The sequence below is a fragment of the Uloborus diversus genome, chromosome 3, assembly GCF_026930045.1.
Source record: "Uloborus diversus isolate 005 chromosome 3, Udiv.v.3.1, whole genome shotgun sequence".
Lineage (NCBI taxonomy): Eukaryota > Metazoa > Arthropoda > Arachnida > Araneae > Uloboridae > Uloborus > Uloborus diversus.
The window spans coordinates 193,105,677-193,129,585 of record NC_072733.1 but is presented as its reverse complement, the minus strand read 5'-3'; the positions used below and the strand labels follow the sequence as shown (position 1 = coordinate 193,129,585).

The 23,909-nt window shown below is 35.7% G+C and overlaps 1 protein-coding gene across 7 annotated transcripts in view; it reads right to left on the bottom strand.

Moving 5' to 3' along the window:
• Nucleotides 1-23,909, bottom strand: part of LOC129219350 (RNA-binding protein Pasilla-like) — a 123,747-nt gene that overhangs the window by 75,357 nt on the left and 24,481 nt on the right. Inside the window, exon 1 of one of the 7 annotated variants that reach the window (XM_054853718.1) lies at nt 3,650-3,804. The exons of the other annotated variants lie outside the window; for them this stretch is intronic. The gene's annotated coding sequence lies outside the window, so the exon portion shown is untranslated. Of the gene's footprint in view, nt 1-3,649; nt 3,805-23,909 lie in introns of those variants that run through there. 7 annotated transcript variants of the gene reach the window in all.

Sequence of the window (23,909 nt, the reverse complement as noted above, 5' to 3'; positions counted from 1 at the left end):
AATAGAAGGATCAACAGTCGGGGCCCATTCAAATTTTACGGGGTTCCTTGACTGGTCAGAAAGGAATGTACCCCCCCTCTCATCACAAAAAAAAAAAAAAAAAAAATCTAAAGGAAAAAAAAAACAGATCTAGTTATCAAATTGAAAAACAGAAAATACAGTAAAACCTGTAAAGTTAACTACCTTTGTCAGGTACATAATTAGTCCCATATCGTATATTTTAACTTCGATAAATTAACCACTTGTCTAAGTTGAGCACTAAAATATAGCACAGCAAATGGTCAATTTACACAGGTTTCACTGTACTACAAATGAATAACTGAATACAGTTCATTCGCTTAAAATTTAGAAGGCCGCACACCAATTCAGTTAGCTGTGGTTTTCGAATGCTTGTATATGTACCGACATCGACTACCAGGGAAGTCAATTCTTGTACAACAAAGCACTTTATTTAGGGATCACATTTTTCGTTTAGTTCAGAAAGAGCGTAAGTCCTGGACTTATGCCCTTTCTACACTACATGCGAAGGTAGAAGTGGTAAGACGCAATGGCAAGCTCATAGAAGAACTAGATTTTTTGGCGTAATGAAGTAAAAACAAATAACTCCTTTGATCTAACAAATTTGGTAATGGTAGGTTCGTCAGTTCGGGGGGTTAGGGGGGGGGATTCGATATCACGAAATCCAACTGAAATTCGATATTTCTCAGTGGTTTTATTAACATTACTCTAGAAACTGCGAAAAAACTGTATGCTTTCAGCGAGATGTACGCTGGTCAAAATAAGAACAACACTGCAAGAGACTTTTAGAAAAAACACCGAAGAAATTTAACAAGATTACTAATGACTTTCCTCTGAGAGGACATTCGTTTGTCGTTTGCGGCCGGGATCTTGGGACAGTAAAGCGAATGCTCAACAGATATGACAGATTATAACTATGTGAAATCCAATCTCTTACAAGTGAAAACCTGAAATTACATCAAGATTCACCGTCAAATCTGATGCAAACATTGAAACAGAGCCCAATTTCCCAATAGGCAGAGTAGGCAGTTGCCTAAGCGGCAAATTTTGCTTTAATCACGTATTTTCTTTCTTTTTTTAAAAAATAATTATTATTCTGGAAATGAAGTACTAGCATTCTTTCATTTTCTATAGTGACATCCTTTTCTTGTAATTTAATAATGTTTATTTTCACTCATCTTATAAAAATGAAATATTTTTGAAGTAGGGCAATAGATGAGTGTAAATCAATAAGTGTGAAGATTCCAAAATCTCAATTTGGGAGATCCCAAATTGAGATTTTGGAAAAAGATTTTACTGGGCGACAAATGTTTTCAATTATCAACATTCATGATGCTTAAATATTCGATAGAATATCGAAAGAACGGTTTCAGGCTAGCTATTTTATAGACGGTTTTCAAGAGAATATTGCAAAGTAACGCTTGTCGGTTGAACTACCTTTGCCAATATTGAATATAAAGGGAAAATTGCCATATTGTTGAAAGAAATAACAAATATCAAGAAGATTATTCAGTGCAGTTCCGAACATAGTCACACAAATATGTACATCGAACTTGGTACACAAAAATAGACTAGAAAAGGATAGAAAAAGATTTCCATGGAGGATGTATATGATGAATATAGTTTTATACACATGTAAAAGTTTTGATTTTTATCCCAGTTTTAGTTTTTTTTTTTTTTTTTTCTCGCCACTTTATTATTTCACTAAAACAAGACGAGAGAAGGAGAAAAATACACGATGTATTTTCTTAAGATAATGAATTTATGAATAAGGATTATACTAATTATTTTTGTAACTTCGTAATATTATTTTTCATTATCATAAATCAATTTGAAACAAATCTGTTCCATTTGATTTACATCACTATAAATTAGTCTTTCAGGATATTTATTGCAGAAAGGGCATAAGTCCAAATTAAAAAAAAAAAAAATTCAGCGATGAAATGAAACGTAATTTAATGTGAGGCATTGTCAGTTTTCCAAGAGAAGGCACTTGACTCCTCCCCCGTCACGTGGTATCCGAAGATTCTATTTCGCTGTTTTCGGCAGAAGATATATTCAGGTCATAGCATTTTGTTGTAAAAGCAGCAGTTTTCAAAACGTAAGAATAACTAAAATGACAACAGACAAGTGATGCACCAACACATTTTTGCACATTAAAATGCACGCCCAAGTTAGGACTGTCGGGTTGTCTCCTTTGGAAGCGCGAGGATTGCTTTAGAGATGAGTTCGGGCTCATTTTCGAGAGCCCGCGCCAGCGTGATATTGTCTCCCCCGGACCGAAATCCCCCTCCCCCCCCCCCCCGAACCCAAGAAAAAATTTCTTGTATCAAAAACCTTCTACAGGTTTATTGAAATCTTAGTCTCAGCTGTTGTTTTACAACAACTAAATGTGGGTCCTTATATTGCAACTGCGATTAATTCAAAATGTTTTTATTTATTTAATTTTTCTTTTTTTTTAATCTCTCTGTTAGTGAAAAATGTTGTTAAATATTCTGCATTATCAGAAGTTTCTAAATTTTCTCAAAATGCTCGTCTTCAAACGCATAACTGCTTGTCACATTGTAATAGTAAAAAAATATATTACAAATGACCTTTTTTTTCCTGGTTAAATTTTCATTGATTGAACTGATTTAAATATTCGTTTTTTTTTTTCCTCATAGCATGATCAAGTTTATTTGCTTTGAATTTGTTTGGTGATTGACGATTGAATATCTTAGCTGGTGTCCGAGCCCGCCCGAGCCCGAAACCCATTTTGGTTCTAGAGCCCGCTTCGGGCCGTGGCTTTCGAGAGAGGAAGGCCTTCTTGCTCCCAGTTGATAAGGGGTCTGAGTCATCACATTTGGGGACACGAGAGCGAAGCAGCACATTCATTCGCGCGGTGGATACCACCATTATTATCGTTCCGATTTGGAGGGGGACGGGGGGCTCTGTTTAAATAACTTTTAATATGCTAAAAATCACATAATACAAGAGAATTCGCTAAGGCGAAGAAAAGGGACTGGTGAAGAAGCAGCTCTCCCCACTAGAGGTGACTCACCATCTAAGCAAGCAGGCCTTCCCTAGCGACGGTCACGGATGAGCCCCGTCTCATCTCTATTTCTTACCGATCACCCCCGCGTAAAATGCAACTCTGCGTTCGAGGAGGCGGGGCGAAGTGCCTTTTCCTGAAAAACGGATAATAATGATCCTACCTTTGGCTAGGTTAGTCATAAAAAATTTCGTAGAATTTAGTTCATTTCTGAGTAAAATAATCACTTTTTATTGATTCCTGAAAAGTTGCAATAGTAGGACTTATGAACTTTCTGAAATAATCGATTCATATAAATTAAACAGAGAGAATTGAAAAAAAAAAAAGCATCCATAATTTTGAAATACAACGTACTGCACGTGAACTATAGAGATACTAAACACCCCTCTCTCACTATCATTGTTAAACAGTAGATTCCTTAGTAGTAACTGCATTATTTAACCGCAGAAGACATCTGCAGATCATACATTGACAATAATATACCGAAATACCGTTTTACACTTGTTTAAAAATTAGATTTAAACACACAGGAAAAATCATTCATTAAACGTTTTCTGCAGTAGAAGTAAAACGAATATGCAATAGTACATTTAAAACTACCTGGTGGACATCGTCAAGCCAATCGATTGTTTCAGAAACTGGTCAATCATCAAAACAACTACTTTTAAATTTTCCCTGAAGATAGACACATCGTTAAGTGAAGAAGCCTCTTCAACGCTGCATAATTTGGTGTCAAAACATACGTATTTGGCAAAAAATACTGCACTCCTAGTAAGGTTATTGCTTTTTTAGTTTTCTCATAACAAGAAACTTGTCAAACTAGATTTTCTGGAACAAACTATTTACTTTGTCTCCTCTTTTTTAGAAATCCGCTGCTGGTGTTGTCGAACTGTTAACTTGCACAAATTGACAAAAGACGAACATTGACGAGATTAGAAGCGCAACAGCACGTGGCTATCTAGATAGCAACACCACCTGCGAGTAGCGAAAACAGTAAGTCGTAACTTTGCTTTCTCACGTCACGACAATCTGGAATTTTTGAGAATGAGTAACATAGCAATGAATAAAATTTCCCACTAAAAACTAGACTTTTCGACTAGAAATATTTCCTACTCATATTGCCAATAGCAGTAAAAATTTTTCAATTTGAGCACCTTACATTCGTTTGAAGAGTATGCATTACAAAATTCAATACCATACTTCAGACATCAATTAAAAAATTATCAAAACCATGCTACAGGCATACAAACACAGCTGTCTCTCCGTCCGAAAGACAGACTGATATAATCTAACGGAACGCACGGTATCTCTGTTGTTGACCAAGTAACGTATGTTTGCTCAAAGTTTCGTCCTTTTAAAATCATAGCCTATCACAATTCTGTCTTTCAACGTCAAATAATTTAACAAAATTCTGAAATTCAATGTTCTCAAGAAAAATATATTACTTTGAATATAAGGTGGTTTAAAAACTGGAAGTAACAGTAAACTAAGCTACGTTTCTTACTTTAAACGCTTGCTCACAAAACAAAAAGCAGAAACATGAACCCACGTAACTCCAGTAACAATATATTGATTGTTGCTCCCGATCTGAGACCAACTTTAATCTTCGACGTGTAAAAATCTTTAACAAAAAATAATGCAGGTTTAGAAAATTTTGAACGCAAAATTAAAAACGATGCCTGAGAGATTAATAAGAATGATAAAGCTCTGGTAGTTGAAAGAAAAAACATTTTAAAATAGTCGAAAATTATTAAACTACGTGTGTACATCATTAAGTCAATTATTTTTCTCTAATAAACGGTTGAAATGGGTCAAGTTCAATACGCCCATTCCCACTGATGTAAACAATGTTGAAAAGGGGCACAAAACACCACATCACAACCAGCCGAGGCTTAAACTGCCCTGAGCAGGCTAAACCTAGTATCGTAATTTTTTTTTTCTTTTTTGCATTTTTGTCATTTAACTTTATAGTTTCATTATACAAACATGTTTATCTAACTTCTGATGCAAACAAAGCAAAAAAAAAAAAGGTAAACTTCAACATTTTACTAATGTTCGTGGGGAATCGGGCTCTTCAAATAATTCAAAAACTTATTTTTATGGACTCTCCGGAGGGGGGAGAGGTTAGCCCCGAATTATTTCCTTTATCCTCTTTTTGCAACCGACTATAACAACCTTTTTTAATACCTTCCAATTTCGAAAAAAAAATTCTTGGGAAAATCCCCTGATCCCCCAATCTCCGTACGTCATCTGACATCACTAAAAATACACTTGCGGCTATAGGACTTAAAAATTTTTGATATCTTTCTTTCAAAGCATTGATTTGCGCAAACCGATTTTTTCCAATGTTAGACTTTTGTTTGGTTTTTATAAATTCAGCCAATTTCTGCTTTTCTTTTTCTTTTCTTAATATAATAAAATATAATTTGATATAGAAACTCTTGAAGGTGGATCCATAAAGGCGGTGAAGCTTGAAAGTTAGTTTTTTCCCTTTCGGGAAAGCAGATAGCTAAATTAACGTAAAATAAATAAGCAGAACGAAAGTAACTACAAAGAAAAAACTTATACGATTCGCCGACTAATGTAAAAGCAATCTATTACTGCTGCTGATCAGCTTGTTAATTAAAAGGGAACTAGTGCAGATGAAGATAAAAGCTCAAAGTGCACGATCTAATGCTTGAAATAAAAGAGAAAAAATTGCAAAGTGAATTCAAAAAGAATTATTTCAAACGGCTGTAGTGCTCAATACAACGTGGACGTGACAGGCTTCAATTAAAGTGATATTTCTGAAGAAGGGAATAATGACCAGACTCTCGGAACCGACTGCTAACGTTATTCATCTACTAAAAACAAGTATCAGTTGAACGAGGTCAAAAAAGCTGCGAAACAAAGTTCAAAGGAAATTCAAAATGTTCTGCGGGAAAAAAGGCTTTGAAATACGTTTTGTGTACTAAAATTCCTCTTGACAGTTGGCTCGAATTCGAGAAGAGAAATCGGTCAGTAGAGCTCGAGCTAAGTACTTCCATAAGTCGTGAATAACGAAATTAGATTATGATAAATGATATTTTTAGATCACCTAGTTAAAAATATACATACAAAAAAAAAAAAAAAAACAGAATAGTAGCTTCTTGGGGAAGGTGGGGAAAAAAAAAAACTCGTGATACTCCTGTCACACATCACACGAAAGCTACACAGTCGAACATATTTTACCAATACTTATTGAGCATTATTTTCTGGAATAATAAAGTAAAATTTATAAAAAAGAGACTTCAGTTCACATTAAAAATATATAGAAACAGCAAAATACAACAGTCCAATTAGAAGATCACTTAGTATTATAAATCTCGTTCCACAAAATAATAAAAATTCTCGAAGTTCTTTTCTGCGGAATACTTAGTAACAGCAGTCCGAAATGCTAAATACTTAGCCCAGAATGACCTTCGATGAATTTTGGGGACAGTCTCCAAATTTGGCTATTTTTCAACTTAGTCCACCAAAACAGTATTAGCATGCAAAAAACTATATATATATATATATATATATATATATATATATATATATATATATATATATATATATATTAATTTGAATTTTTGGCATCCTGAATTTCAAATTATGTTTTTCGCAATCACGAGCGTGTGTGTGTATGAATGTGCATGTGTGTTTGTGTAGGAGCATGTGTGTGCGTGTTGTGTATGCAGTGCTGTGTATGTACGCGCGTGCGTGTGTAGGCGGTGCTGTGTGTGTACCCGCGTGTGTGTGTAGGCGTTCGTGTGTGTGTGTGTACGTAGGCATATGTGTTTGTGTCTGTGTGGAGGCATGAGTGTGTGTATGTGTGTGTCTGTGCGCAGCCATGAGTGTGTGTATGTGTGTGTAGGCGTGTGTGTGTGTAGGACATGGACGCCTCCGACCAGGAGAAGCGGATAGCTCAAGACCGGGGGACAACCGCGCCTGGAGGACGGCGGGCGGTGGTGCTGCAGATGCCCTGGTCCAAGCTGAAAAAGGAACGGAACATCAAAAAATGTCAAATGAGAACAATAAGCAATCGTGATTGCTCAAAAACTCCCCAAATTTAAACCATCTCTCTTTTTTTTTTCTATTCCTCCAAATTAAAAAAGTTACAGCATCTTTTTTATTACAACCTATTAGCATCTGCCCGCAATCCAATCTTCTCCGAACTGTCAATGTCTACCAGGTAAATATTAGTACCAAAAGATACAGGATATGCAGGGGAAACTATTCCGAACTGTTACACCCCTCTAAACCTAAGGGGCCCAGGCATGTAGCTAGAACCTTGTTAAGGGGGGGGGGGGGTCCAAGGTTGCACGAACTTCAAAAGAGGAGGCATGCTAAAGCAAAATTAGTAGCACATATTTACATTAAAAAAATAAATCCAATTAAAACTAATTATTAAAATATGATAATTAACTAAAATTAAATAACTGAAATTGATAGAGCAATGTTAAAATTAGATAAAAATTTTATACTAAGTGGCAAAGAAATTATTTTCAGTTTATAAAATTAACATTAAACTAAAATTTATCCCATACTAAGTTTCCAAACATGGATAGAAAAATTCCTTCACGTAAGATTCCTCTGTTCTGATGCTTTGAAAATGAGTGATAATTCCTAGTAATAAAAAGTTCACAATAAAAGAAAATCGGAAAACGAAAACTGTTCTAGGGATTAATTGGAAAATGCAGGTAATAATTTAATAAAATATTAAAGCTTTGTAATATATTTCAGCAAAATATGTTCAAGTCAGTTTATTTAAAAAAATAAAGAAATCTATATCGATCTAGTCGAATGTATAACTGTATGAATGCTATATAACGTAATTCCGCCACCCTGTCCGATTTGAACAAGATTTCTGGCAAAATTCAACCATTCTCTCGACGAAAATATTAGCATGACTTCATTTAAAAAGCTTGAACTAGTTCTTTATTTATCTACGTTTATAACATGCTTTTGATAATACGAAATTGAATGAAATTTCTAATTTTATCCGTTTTCTAATTATCATTTCTAACCATCATTTAAAAGCTTGAACAAACTATTAACTCTTTGATGGACGGAGACTTCCTTGGTTGCATTTTTTTTTTTTTTAATGGCGTATTGCCGTTTTTTTTTTTTTTTCATTATTATTTTTTTGCAACGAATTGGTAAAATAAGCTATCTTAGGATCCGTTATGGTATTTTTTTTCTTCTTAATGGGGCTTCGTTAAAGGTTTTAGCCTTTTCGGACCTAGTGCGAACCACCGATATTGCATCTAGTCTTTCAAATGCTACAATTAAGGCGCGGATGTGACTGGCACAGGAAATTTTGATGCCGAGTTTCCAACAGATGGAGACACTTGAGCTCTCTTCGATGTGAAACTGCATTAGGGGTTTAATTTGTCAAGCCAATGAATACCTGAGAGATCTTTTACCTGTGGCGTAATGGAATGTATAATGAATGAAATTAAGCATTTATGTATTTTATTTTAACAACATTTTGGAAAAAATGCAAATGATTTGAACATTATTGGCGATTTTCCTCTGATGTTTTCAATTTGATGCTTCATTTAAAAGATCAAGGGGAGGGGAGGCATCGCACCCACCTTTCTCACCACCAAACAAGAGTTCTGTTTATTCTGCTGATACAAAACAACTTCTGTACAATTCAGTCTTTTTCAAATTAAAACTATAATTGTAAACAACTACAGGGAAAATGGCAATATGCTCTATTACGAATTATCGTGACAATATTTGATTATAACCTGGTTACTTTACTGTCTTTATTAGCAGTAAGCAAGCGTTAGACTCGAAATTTTCATAATTTGGAGTCCAAACGTCAAATTTTGATCATTAAAGTAATCTTCGTCCCTTTTGCGATTGCGATAATACAGCAGCATCAAATTCGATACATTTTCAACGATATGTAATATGCATAAAGCTAGCCAATTTTTGGAATCCAAACTTATAGGTTTCTTATAGCCTCAGTTTGTAAATTTTTTGCTCCTCAGTAATCTGATGTTCCAAAATCTAACGACAATCTTTTGTAAAAACTCTTAGAATGATTGTGGTTAAAAATCCAGTAATGATTTAAATCTACTTTCCAAAATTCATATAACAATAATAACACTTCTGATTCTTTCATTTTCAAATTGGTATAACTTCCATTCTAGGAGCAATTTTGTAATCATCCTGTATTCTCGAAAGCATATCATATTGCCTTTATTTTCTTTCTTTTATGTGATGTTAGTAAAACATATTCTATTGCAAGAAATAGCAAATAATTTTAACTTTAAGAAATTAGGAGTTAAAAAAAATCTAATATAGAAGTGAAAAACACAAGAAAATTTACCTCGCATTCACCTTTTTTTTAATTATTTGCTTGTAACGCAGTAAATAGCAGAAATTTTCACCTAGTAATTTATAGTTAAATGCACATGTCCCTTTTTTGTTACGTTTAATGCTACCTTTGCAATTTACCAATGATCGATGCATAGATGCTTATTAAATAATTCCTCAGTACAAAGGCGGTAAATAATAATCAAAATTTATTCCAATGAAACAAATATGCTTTTCTTGAAAAACGGAACAAAATCGAAGAAAAATTTTTTGTTCAGTTAAAAATTACTAGCCACTCTTCTCTTGGGACCATAGACTCGCAATTCAGTAAGATTTAAAAGTACGAATTTCAAAAAATTACTTTTAAATTACATGTTTTAATATGGTCGAACTTGCAATTTCATAAACTAATCACAGTAAAATATTCAATTAATTTTCAATTTCATTCTTCGTTTTGTAAAATTTTGATACAGCGAAAAGTAATTTTGTTGCATCAACTTCAAATTTTATTTATTCACGTATTTTACCTTCAAAGACAAATTCTTTTTGGACATCTAATACAGTGAAACCTGTGTAAGTTGACCACTTGCGGTGCACTACTTTAGTGGTCAACTTCAACAGGTAATCCACTTATAAAGGTTGAATTATATAAGATCTAATTCTGTGCCTAAAAATATCGGTCAACTTGCAAGGGTGGTCAACTTCACAGGTTTTACTGTATGTTTCATGGTCATGTTTAAATATTGGGTGGAAAAACATCCATAAAAAATCTCGTTTGTTTCTCAGAAAGGAGAGAAGTTTCTTAATGTTATCTTGAGCTAAAAATAAGACACAAATGTTCAAAAAAAAAAAACGAACTTTTCCGGATTAGTTTAAAAGTTGTGAGCTTCCGGGGAGATTAGTAATCTATTATTGTTAAAAATAAACTTAAAGTTTAAATAAAATTATTAATCAAAATATAAAATGAATCTGAAATGAATCATCCCAAAAATATAAAGAGCAAAAATAAATTAATAATTAATGCTTATTTTTTCTCATCCTCAAACACAGGAAATGTGTAGAATTTCTTTTTCGTTGCTGTCTGAACTTGGTTTTTAAATGGAAAAACATTAACACATAAAATTGCACGTATTGTTAAGAAAACTTGAAAAGGGAACACTAAAACTTACCTAGTTTGTGTCAGGGGCGCAACCAGAGGGGGGAGGGCACAGGGCCCGTATCCCCCCCCCCCTCCAGAACGCTAATTCGAACAATTTTCAAAAATACTCTTTTTTTTTTATTCGAACGAAGCTGAACTCACTTTGAGAAACCGAAGTGGTTCCAAAGTAAGCAGGGACGACGAGAGGTCATTTAAAACTTCCCCCTCTCTCCTTTTTGGCATTTATTTTTTCTGTATTTAGGAACTCATTTAAAACGTCAGTGATTACAAGATCGTATCTTCTTCCGTGTTTCAAGTACTTTAATGTTTATTCTAAACGTGATTTCAATTCTGGGATAAGAACAATTAATGTTTTTGCAACAGTTTTTGAATAAATTGCAAAACTTATACAATTTTAAGGAATTTTACTAAATAATATTAATCATAATAATAAATATATATTGATGTACAGAGAGAGAGAACGCTGATAGAGTGTTGTGGAAAAAAAAGTATGTCCCCCCTAAAAATATTTTCTGATTGCGCCCCTGGTTTGTGTAAACTTAATTTTCTTCTGAATACAACTTTGTTCAAGATATGTTTCCTATAAGTGTGTGGTAGAAAAAACTGTTAAAACAGAAAATAGGGAATTTCAATTACTGATTCACCAGGGATGCACCTCACTCTAGCTGTCCTTCGTACAGCATGTGTCTAGGAAATCAAGTCCAAACGGGAAAACAGTCAAAACAAAAAAAGAAAAAAAACCACCCCAATGAGACTGGGGTACAGCGAAAGTGACAAGGAATGTTCGTTTTCAATTACTTTGCCGATGGCAATCTGGTGGACTGAGGAAAAGGGGCCGAATTTCAAGGTCACAACCCAGTTGGGTTGAAAGAAGAAATGGAAATTCGCCGTTTTCGGACGGAGTACGCGACACAGCAAAAGACTCAAAAGACAGGCGGCAACTGGGAACCTGAAGTTATTGCACGAGGTTCTCGTGTTCTACATGGACTCGGACGCCGCAAAGTTGCCGATTAATGGGAATATTTAAAGGGAAAACCAGGGTTTAAAGGGGAAACCAGGTTTCATAAAACTTCTCTTTGGAAAATTTTTGTTGACGTAAGGTGCAACAACTGAGAAAAAGCAGACAGTAATCTTTCGGGAGAGGGGGGGGGGTCCGGACCCCCTCCTTGGCTACGTCCTTGGGGGGGGGGGTATAGCTCACCACCTCAAATGCTACGGAGTATTTCCTTTAGGGCCGTCGAGTGCAAAGGCGGGACCCTAGTCTGATAGGTTGACATGGTCAAAAACTGTATACTCAAAGCAAATTTAATCGGAAAACTAAAAACACGCACACTTATATGTTATTCCAAATTTTCCAGCTGAGATGGGGGAAGAGAGAGAAGCTTATACATTCAGTGCCTATTATAGCGAAAACCAACACAGCCTAATTCCATATATACACTCAGGAACATTGAAACTAACACTCCAAGAAAGAAGGTATAATCGCGAAAATTTTGCATATAAGAAGAGTGACATCTGATATGCAAATGATCCAAGTTTCGTGTCAATGCGCATAACCGTTTACCCTACAGTATCGGTGCAATCGGGAAAAAAGGTGCTATATAAACCAGTGCATAATTAAAGATTTATAAATGTTATGATTACATCCCGAAAGTTGGGGAACCTTAATAAAAGAAGGATGCCAGGTAGATGAGTTAGAAAACGTTTCTCACACTTAAGCGAGTTTGAGAGAGGTTTATTCATCGGCATGAAAATTGCAGCATGGTCGACGAGCAGTGTTACGAGTTACTACCCAGGTGGATCGTTCGGAGTGTTCTGTTAGAAACTGCTGGCGGCAGTGGACACGAGATGGCACTCACGTGCGAAAAATCGGGTCTGGAGCGACCAGGAAGACAAGGAGAGAGGATCGAAGGATCGTGCGGCAAGCGCTTGTGGATCCCACAGTGACTTGTTCTACCATACAAGCAAACATAGGGGTTGCAGTTGTTCCCCCAAACCATTTCTAGACGCCTTGCGAAAGTGAATTTGCAGTCCAGGCCACCAGGCGCTCTTTTCGTGTACTCCCTTTAACACCAACACATTGGCAACTCCCGTCTACAATGGTGCGAAGCCAGAGCAATGTGGGATGTCACTGATAGACAAAAGGTGTTTTTTGGCGATGAATCCTAATTCAGTTTGGGGTCAGATTATGACCGCGCACTGGTGTGGAGGCGTCCCAGAGAAAGGTACCCTTCCACCCATTATACCGTACGACACACTGCCCCCCACGGCGAGCACAATGGTCTGAGGGGTTATAGCCTATGATAGTCGGTTCACTCTAGTTGTAGTAAGTGGAACCTTAGCGGGCCAGTGTGATGTTAATGACATTCTGCAACCACATAAAGGACCGTTCCTAAATTGTCAGGGGTAAATGCTCGCCCGCAAACAGTTCGAGTTGCTCAATACTTCTTACGTCTTTTTGAGACTCTTCCGTGCCTAGCCCGCACCTCCGACTTATCCCCTATAGAGTATGTATGGGATTAGCTGTAAACACTAGATGCCGCCGTGCTACTCTGTGCAAGATTTAGAAGTGGCTGTTCAAAATTTGTGGGTCCATCTGCCTCAGGACAACATCAGACGTTTAATTAGCTCAATACAGGACCATGTTGCGGAACGTATGGCAGTAAAAAGCAGTCCAACGGCGCTATTGAAGTAACACTGCATTTATCTCATTTCTTAGCCTGTATTTGTTGAATTGTTTAGATGTTATGATCAAGTATATCTCTCACCTGTATTATTCTGCATATTAAATTTCACTTCAATCCAATGCTTCTTTCTTGGGGCACTATTTTCTATGTTCTGATTAAGTACAATAATTTCTAGAAGCCCAAGGAGGATCGCCCTTTTCTAACCATCTAAGGTAACGGGTTCGGTCACAACCCTCCTCGCTAAGCACACTTCAGTAGAAATCACTTAAGAATTCAACTGTTCTAGAAGTCAAAGGTTCTCACCCCTACCAAGGGCGATAACGCAGACTCTAAACGTTACGGAGCACATTCCTAGAACAAGATCCCTCCTCGCTCCCTCAAAAATTCTTCTCAAAACATCATCCCTTAAAATTTCAGTGACACAGCTAGCACCATGAACTCCTTATGGCACCCGTGTAGAAGTAAACTCGATTCAAGAAACCCTCGGAACGTTAACTGCTCGAGAACTCGATTCGAAAGATCTCTATTATCAATCACTCGACTATCAGAGCAACTCAATTCCCGAGAGCTCGATTAACAAAGTTCTCGGTCATGCTCGTCATTAGCCTACAGATTATCCAGAGGAAAAAAACATTAAAACCATCAATTGTCACACGTCGCAAGTGGCATTATAAGCACAAAAAAGGGGGCAAAACCCCTAGTTTGAAAATACTTGAGCTATTATATCAAAAAAAAAAAAATAAATTTAAAAGAAAACATTTGTCTCCTGATCGCCTTGCTGCCTAACGCTGTGAGGCCTTAACATTTAGGCTCCAAGTAGCATGGGCGGGTCCAGAGAGGGGGCCATGGCCCCCTCCGAGAAAATTTCAAGAATAGTTAAAATCCCCTTTTTTCAGCAAAAATTTTCTCTTATAATGCATACAAAGTCTAACAATAAGGTAAACAATCAGAAGGGGGGGGGGGGGGGCATGGTCACCCTGAAAAAATTTCAAAAATAATTAAAAACCTTTTTTAGAGCTAAACATTAAAAAAATCTATTATTCCTCGAAGTGTAACATGAATATAATAACAATGCCAAAGACTCAAACCCACGCGGAGGAAGTTACAATTAGTTTTTTAAAACCCTCTTTCCTAGCTTAAATTGAAAAAATCGAATCATTTTTTTTCGTTCACAGTGGATCTCCGAATCTTTTCAAAACCTAACCTTACCAAAAATAGTCTAAAATGCGTTTTAAAGTCTATAAATTAGAAAAATTTCCTGAGATGGGCCTTTTAATCTCTCCTCTCCTTAACATAACCAAAAATCGTCTAAAACAGCCTTTTTAAAGCTACAATTTCTAACAGTTGCTGGGGAAGTGCTCCAAAACCTTTCTCCTCTATCATTACCGAAGATAATTAGAATGCATCTTTAAGACTGTAATTGTAATTAAAAAAAAATTCTTGGTGTGAGACCCCGAATCTCCTCCACGTTTCATCACGAAAAGATCGCCCTAAAGTGCGTTTTCAGCTCTACAATTGCAAAAAAAAATCTGCCGGAGAACCCCCCTCTTCTTAACATTATTGGGGATAATGTTTGCGTTTTTAAAGTTTCAATTTCGATAAATGGGCGGGGGGATGGAGTCGCACTCGAGTCCTTAATATTACGAAAGACAGTTAAAATAAATTTCTAAGATTACAAATCAGAAAAATTTCCTAGATGGGCCCTCAAATCTCTCCTCCCTCTAACATCATCAAAAATCATCTAAAACTGCATTCTTAGAGCTACTATTTCGAAAAATAGCCATGGAAGCGCCACCAAATCTCTTCTGACCTAACATTACTAAAGATCGTCTAAAATGCGATTTTAAGACTACAAATTCCGAAATTTTCCGGGGGAACCCCCGGACCCCCTTCGCAGCTAATATTGTACTTGCGGTTGGTTCATATCGGCTTCCTCTTAAATCAGAAGTCCTATACAGTCGCCTCGGAACAAACAGTACGGATTACAGGAATAGCACTATGAGACGATGATATATGCACACGAGAGAAAGAGTAAAAATATTGGGAAGGTTACAGCCTTTATGTTTAAACTTGCGTCAACCTTGTGAAAATTGCTTAAAAAATGCTCTAGTTAAAAGGTGGGCGATATTGATACTTGTAAAGTTCAAAAATTTCCAAAGCATATTTTTCTAAATGGCCCACTCTGAGAATTCTGTCTGGATTCGCCCCTGCTAAGTAGCGCAGTACAGTCTAAGGTTCTTGCGGGGAATAAAAGAACCAACTTGCGTCTTCTGGTATATGTTATGCCTAAATGGGTCCAGGGCCACCGAAGAGGCCTAGAAGTAGCCCTCTCCCTCTTTTTTGAAATAAGTCATTGGAAGAGGTGGGAGCACCAGCGTTGCATCTTCGATTTTTTCTGAGGCGGGGCTAAGACTCCAAAAAGCTAGCGACACATCTTCCTTCAAGTTTCTACAAATTGTAATTATTTTTAAAAGGCCGAAATACGGCAAATTTATGAAACGAATGATAATTTATATACTGATAAATTCTCTTATGTGCAATTTATTGCTTTGAAGGAAAGATAGATATCGGAAGTTACAGGTTCACAAAAGGCAATTTTAAGCTGTCTTTGGTGACAGAAAGAGCACAGGTGAGAAAGATAAAGGGGATTTCCTACGGAAATTTTTCGAAATTGAAGTTTTAAAACGCTACTTTAGTTCATCATTGGTGATGTTGAAAGATTGCAGTGAGAGGGAGGGGTGAAGTCCAAACCAGGAGAATTTTTTTAAATTGAAGTAAAAATCGTATTTATTTTAAGAAATTTGTAATTAATGCGTCAGAAAAAGGAGAAGTTGGAGTTCCTTCCATATTTTAATTTAATTTAGTCTGTCTTTGGTGACTTTACGGGTTCAAGGGCTCCTCCCGGAAATTTTCCAAAACCTGAACTTTAAAAACTATATTCTAGGTTATCTATGGTGAGGTCAAGTTAACAGGGAATATTCATGGGCTGTCCGGTAACAGAAACAGCGCGACAGAAGAGATTTTTGAGAGATATCTCCATATCTGCCGATTTTTTCTGACTTGGAGGAGAGAAAACCTAAAAATTTAAACAGAAAATAATATTTAATGTCAGTGAGCGAAAATTGGTTCCGTTATTTTCAGGGTTTTAATGCACAAATAGCACGTATTTGAAGTTTAGCATCTTATTTGTAAGCATTTCCTGGTACTTATTTTAATGTTACAATTAATCCACTGTTGGTTTTTATAGAAGACTACTATTGGGAGTTTTAATTTGCATCTTAGGCTGCTGATAGAAATTTTGCCGCCGGTATGCATTCTCAGAAATTTTAGCACCGAAATCTTAAAAACACACTATTTTAGGCTCGCATGTCGAGACGTTAGGGAAGAGGTGGGAGCTCTCTATGTCTCGACAATTTTTCGAAATTGGAGGTCTAAAAGCGCATTGTGCTTGAGGACATTAAAGGAAGGAAAAGGGTTTGGAGACTATCCACGGAAATCTTTTGACATTGAAGCCGTAAAATGCAAGTTTTACCTATCTTAACTGTTATGGAAGGGATGGCTGATTTTGCCATCTTATAGTTAGAATAGAAAGATAATCTGAAAGAAAGTTTTAAAAAAAAAAGTACGTGTCTCTTTTCATGAGATAATACCTTGAGTTAAAATCGCTTGGGACGGCAGAACTATTACCGCCAGAATCGATTTCGAGTTCAGACAGTTGATGTTCAACCATACGCCTTGGATCAAAACTGACGATAGTGGTTCTTGAACTTTCGTGTTTGTAATTTTTGTTGACATTTCTTGAACAATAGTTTGTTTTCAAACCTACCTAGGTATCTTCTTTAACTTGTTGAATCAGGAGATTGGTTTTAAAGCTGTGTAAGGTATATTCATTGCTTGTAACTTTCCTTCTGGTGATTTTACAGCCTAGGAGGTTTTGAAATCCGATGGAAGTAAATCTATATCATGGATATTTTTCATAGGCTTTCGAATGAGACTGAAATCAAGAAAATCGGATAACTATTTTTAGGTAGAAAAAGCCATTGAATGAAATTTTCGGGTCCCCAAAATTAAAATACGATCGGTTCGGTACTTTTTTGGCGGTTGAAAAGAAAACCCTTTACGTTCCTTTTCGGACGCCGAAGTATCTCCAAGCCAAATTTGGTCGAGATCCGACGTAAACTGTGGATTTGTATAGTGAACATACATATATACTCTTTGTTTTATTTATATAGATTGGAGTCAATGGGCCTGGCGAGAAATTGAGGAAATATCACCAAGTTGGCATCATTTTCGGTGAGAAATTGCGAAATGTACTGGAGTATTGACACATTTTCTTCTGAGAGTTTTAAGGGAAGCTGTTCCGATCTTTTAAGTTAGTTGCTAGCCAGTTGTGAGTTCAGTTATTTACGTCTCTGTGCCGTTCGAGCTGTGATTTAGCCTTTGTGTTTTTATTTCGAAGTAAATACATGTTTACTATTATGATAACGCGGTTCTTACGACTATTGCTTAAATGTTGCATACTTTAACTATTAAAAGCACTTAAATGTAAATCACGTGAATAAATTTTCCAAGTTTTCACAAGTTCAAGAAAGTAATTGCAAGATAATAATTTCAAGAGTGCCTGAAATACGAGGGAAAGTTCTCGGTTTGACACAGAAATAGTGTTCCAAATAGCAAAACTGTGTGTTTAATGCCTGGGTGTAGTTGTCGTTAGCTCGGATAAAAAGGTCCAACTTTTTCTCTCAAGTAATTTATCTGTAAGAATTTTTGCACTATACGTCCTACGTGTTTCTCTTTAAAATGGATAAACTTTAATATCGTGCGACCATAAAATTATTCGTTTTGGTGGGATTAACCACTTAGAAAATTTATTTCGCATTGAAAAACGTTTACTTGGACATTACATTTTCCATGTCAACCGTTAAAAAGTGGACAGCTGTCCCCTAAAGATGGTCCATATGATTCACTACCAAAAACCTCAACCACAGAGAAAATTATCGAAAAAGTGCATAATATCGCATAGTAGCGAGTGAGAAAGCTAAGGCTGTGAGGATATCGGAAAAAAGAGTGTGAAACATCTTGTACAAAGAATTGGGGAAACGAAAGCTCGGCGCAAGATGGGTGCCGCATTTGCTGAATGCCGATCAAAAGCAAATTTTCGCAGCAATTTAGATCGTTTCATTTGGGATCGGAGTATTTTTGTGCAGTAATTTTGTCATGATAGATGAGACATGGGTTCACCACTATACGCCAGAAGCGGAACTCAAATCGAAACAGAGGGTGGAAGCTAGTGTTCAGCGCCTAGAGAGAAGTCTATTCATCTGTCGAAAAGGCTTTGGGCAACGTGTTTTGGGGTGCGAAAGGGATCCTGTTGATTGCCTTGAGAAGAGCAAAGCAATTACAGGAAAATATTATTCAAACCTTCTTGACCAGCTGGATGCCGAAATTCTGAAAAAAAAGGCTTGGCTTGAAGAAGAAACAAAATAATCTTTTACCAGGAAAACGCACGAGTTCACAAGGGTAGGTTGGCGGTAGGTAAACTGGAATTGGAGGTACGACTTGCTCGGCCGTTCCTTTTGTTCTACTGGCACCATCAGAGTTCCACAAGCAAATAAACTTGGAAGAAATTTGCTTCTGGAAAGGGCTTGAGAGGACTTAAGATGAATATTTTCACAGCTTTCCCGACTCTTACTTCCGGGAAGGAATATTATTGTAAGAGAAACGCTGGATTAAGTTTGTTGGAGTCAAGGGATATTATGTAGAAAAATGAAATAATTTTTTAATTGAAAATCGCATTTTGAAATTGTCAGGCCGGAACTTTTCACCTTGCTCTCGTAAAGACGAATTCGTACGGCGCGTTTGCAAAGACAATGGAAAATATGGCCAAAAGCGGGTAGTTTCTTCCTTATAGTTTCGGCTACAGTTCATTCTTCGCTAAAAAGCAGAAGAATGGGTTCATTTAGAATGCGTATGACCAAGATTTTGTAATGTAATGTAAACGCATACAATGTAACGCAAGCAATATGTCCTCGCAAAATTTCTGCAAGGTGGCAAAAATGGTAGGCTCATTGCCCTGCTTGAACGTGTAAAAATTGAATTTCTCATAAGACAAGACAATGTTTCAGGCAGTTACGGTTACGCTCATGATGAACGAACGCGGATAGATTTTCCGTATTTGTTGCTGTCCTCAACAATTTAATTGAATATGAACGATTAGTTACGCTTTGTGTTCCTCAGCGATCATAAATCATGACAATTTCTAGCAAAAGTACGGGATTCATATACTAGTCTTCAAAACTGATTTTTATGCGTCCGGCAAAAATGTAAAAATCTATATATATAAAAATGGATGTATGTTTGTGGGTGTATGTTCCTTATACAAATCCAGTTTTCGTCGGATTTCTTCCAAATTTGGCACAGAGGTAAATTGTTACTCAGGAATTCATATAGGCAGGTTTTTGGAATTTTAAAAAGATCCGAAGAGGTTTAAATTTATGTTTTTTATCATAAATTGCTCTTTTTGACACGAACACATTTTTGTATAGTTATAAATTTAGTCTAAATAAAAAGCCCGTAAAAAACTCCCTTAGATGAAGTTTCTTCAAAGATTAACTACTATCGTTAAATTTAGGAACTTTGATTCCAAGCTAATAAAAATGATTTGCAACTTATAACCACCAGGAAATATTTTAAACACAATCAACACAAAAAGTATCATAAACGGCCGTTAATGTCTATTAGCGACAAGCGAAACGCATGTTTGGTAAGAGAGCCGTAGATATACGAAGTAATGCTGTACATCGTTTCGTAGCCCTAGACATCTACTTAATTTGAATGTTACCGTTAAATTGTAATTTTTAATATTGTTGAATAAAAAAATCAACAACAGTAAGGGTTGGGTGTAAATTTTTCAGTGTTTTCCACGTTAATAGCAGAGAAAATACAAACATTAGTAAGGTTTTAATATTACATTACAGATTGACGTACTATCTTCGACTGTTTCAGCATTAGAATACTTTTATTAAACCCACATCTATTTCATTCATATGATCCTTAACAAATCAATTTGCAATGTGTAAATTTTCTGTATACTATTCCTTGATTTACGTCGAATCTTTAAGTAATTCAGTTCAACTATAACCAATAACCTAATTCGGTTAAATAAAGGTCGCTCCAGGCTATCAAAGAACATGTATGTTTGTGGGTGTGTGGGAGTGTATGCTCCTTCTACAAATCCCGTTTTCGTCGGATTTCTTCCAAATTCAGCACAAAGGTAAATTGTTGCTCAGGAAATTTTAAAAAAGACCGAAAATGGTCTAAATTCATATTTTGAATCATAAAACTGCTCTTTTCTACACGAACGAATTTGTGTATAGTTATTAATTTAGTCTTAATGAAAAGCCCATAATAAACTGCCCTAGATGAAGTTTCTTCAAAGATTAACTACTATCCTTAAATTTAGGAACTTTGTTTCCAAGTTAATAAAAGTGATTTGCAACTTACAACCACCAGGAAATATTTTAAATGCAATCAAAACTAAAGGTATTCTCAAAGTTGGCCGTCAAAGCCGATTAGCGACTGCAGTAAAGCATGTTTGGCTAGAAAACCGAACGAAATCAAAATGCTGCTGTGAAGCGTTTTTTGAATAGCATCCTGCAAAGCAGGAATGCATTGCGGTCTTCGACGGTTGTACTTCCTTTGTATGATTTCTTTTGGCATTTCCGTTGCAGTAATGGTAGAACGAAATTAAAGATCAGTATTTCCCACATGGACAGCCCAGAAAATATCAAAACCAGCTCGGTATCAATAATTCATTCATAATCCATGTGCAAGCTTCGACAATTTAATGTTAGATGGTCCTTAAAAACCAATCTGCATATGTTCTTTATACTATTCCATGATTTACGTCGGATCGTCTGCCTAATTCGGTTCAACTAAGTTTAATCGCTGAAAGTTAACAAAGAACAAGAGTAAAAAAAATACTAATTTCACAAATAAATTGAAAATAATCATATTTGTGCTTAGTAGCGTATCTGGAATTTGTTTTTCAAGGAAGAGGGGGATGGTTATGACGTTTCTTACATGTACATAAGCTACCATACTAGGATTGCCAATATGTGCTAAAACTAAAGGTTGTGCACCTTTTTTACCCGCAAAACCACACGGAAATATAATTTGGCGGAATTCATACACTTTTGGAGGGTTGGAGTTTTAAGTTTGAATAAAATGCAAATAAATATTAATTTATATTTAAACTGTTTTAAACTGCAAAAAATTGCTACGTTTTTTATATGAACAAATTTCTTTATTTGAAATTTTATATTACCTTAACACTCGAGTAATAGTACATCTGATGAAGCATCTTCGCCGACTAGCAATAATTTTATATCTGTTAGCAGGTATGATGCAACTTTTGACACACAGAGATTACTATTTAAAGGCATTATGAAATATTACTCCACAATATGAAGTTTTTTCTTCATCGTGAAATAAGTTGAAAAAAGCTGCAATCCCAATTAAACAGCTAAGTTCGATAACTGCTATTGTAAACAATCGAAAAATATTGGAAGTTTGTAGCTACCATTAAGCATTTTAACCGTCATTGAAGAAGTGCTGTGAGATATGAATGGAAAATTATCACTATAATAGCTTAAACTCTGTTAAACAGTATAGGGATAAGGTGAAACACTTTGTATCTCACGTGTAACCACATTGGACGATTAAGTGCTGTAAATTTATGTGAGATATAGATCGTTTTATGTTACTTGCTCGAGGTTGGTTTCACTCACAAATGTAATTCTTGCTGCTGGGAGGGGGACTAAGAACAATATTCAGGAGAAAGTTTTGAATTAAATTTATGGATTAGAAAAATTTGAATCATTTAAGTTTTAAATTTTTAAACTAAGTTTCGAAACGTGATACACATTTCGTTTTTTTTATTTCGTTTTTTTTTTTTTTTTTTTTTTTTAAGCTGTGGATAAGGGGAACAAAATATGCAACAAGATTCTGTAAAATGTCAACAAAAGATTTGTCTATTATACAGTTGTAAGTACAAACAAGATATTTACTTTCAAAAAATTTCACGGCCTGCAAATAATTAAAAAACAAAATCTAACACAGATTAGTGACCAAAATGCACACGCCTACTTTTTTCTCTATAACGCAGTTTAATTGACGGTTTTTAAATAGTTCGTTCAATAACTTCACGTCCACCTACTTCCATTTTTAATGTTTTACATACCTTAAAATAATGACTGTAATGTAGTCAGTGGACCCATTCCCACCTCTCACGACGATTGTATCCCTCTAAATTAAAGTTTTGATGCTTTCTAAGGAATACTATGTCTTAAGAGCAACAAAACTTAAATAAGTGCTCTCTCTACCTGCATCAGTGTGAGATATCATGTATAACATTTACGGCAAGTATTAGGTTTTAAAAATTTGAACTAGAACTTAAATCTTGACAAATTTCAAATCGTACAAGACATTAATATTACTGTCTAACTATCATTTTTATCTACTAAAATAGAAATTTAAACTCAATATAAGAATATAAAATGCAGCTGACGTGCGTATTTTTAGGCAAGGTGCACTTATCCAATTTTACTCTATGGCATGGCACTAAATCACAATGGCAAGAGCGAGCAGACACATTTGGTAAAGTTTTTTTACACTAAGCAAACTTTTTCTGCGAAATGTGCTTGCCTGAAAACATACAAAATTACCTATCACTTGATACCTTCATTCTCAAAAAATCCGTATAACGGAGTGTTATCGTCAGTTAACAACACTGACTGAATTCTTTATTTTCTGTACGGTGGACTATTTTTTTTTTTTAGCTTTTGGACATTGAGGATGATTTTAAATTAATCTGAAAATATTGTAACCGTGTCCAAGAAGACTATTTTGTATATATTTGTGCCTGATAAAAGGGATTGACTTTTTTTTTGGTAAGTTCACGGCACTTTCTAAGGAAACATTCAATGATTTAATTCCGAATAAAATGTATGTGAAAAGTACTGTTACATTTTTTTATGTATTTGAGAAAATAAAACCTACAAAGGCGGCACAACGCTTTTCTTTCGAAGCATCAAGTAAAAGGTTGTCCCACAAGATGTGCAAAACACAATCATTTGTCTTTGCATTAATACAGTTTACGTACCGCCCGTCTGATTTAACTTCAGACAACGTAACAGTGGACACTACAGAGCCCAAACAATGTTCCTCATACATTTTTTGCATTAAGTTGATGCTACCTTTTCAACAAATGCTTGATTTTCTTCGTTATTTAAAGTATTTTGAAGATTTGAGCCTAGAAAGCGTTGTGAATGTATTTTTTTACTCTCATTTGGATACAATTCATTCAAATGATTATCCAAAAGATATGTTGCATTAAAAAGCACCCGGGCAACGCCGGGTAGTAAGCTAGTTTACTAAAATCGAAAAAAGAAAAAATGCAGAAGGTGATTCCCATGCAAATTAAGCCCTTCCAGACAGATAGCGCCAAGATATAGCAGGTCCAGCGGCTTTGATTCAGGCATCTGACAAATAATCGTTAATTTCAGTTTGCGATTCAGTATAACAGTTGGAAATATGTATGCACAATTATATTTTACAAAGATTAGTAAACTACTCCCGATTATCGGCGGATTTGGATGGCACAAGTGCCGCGGATAAAAAA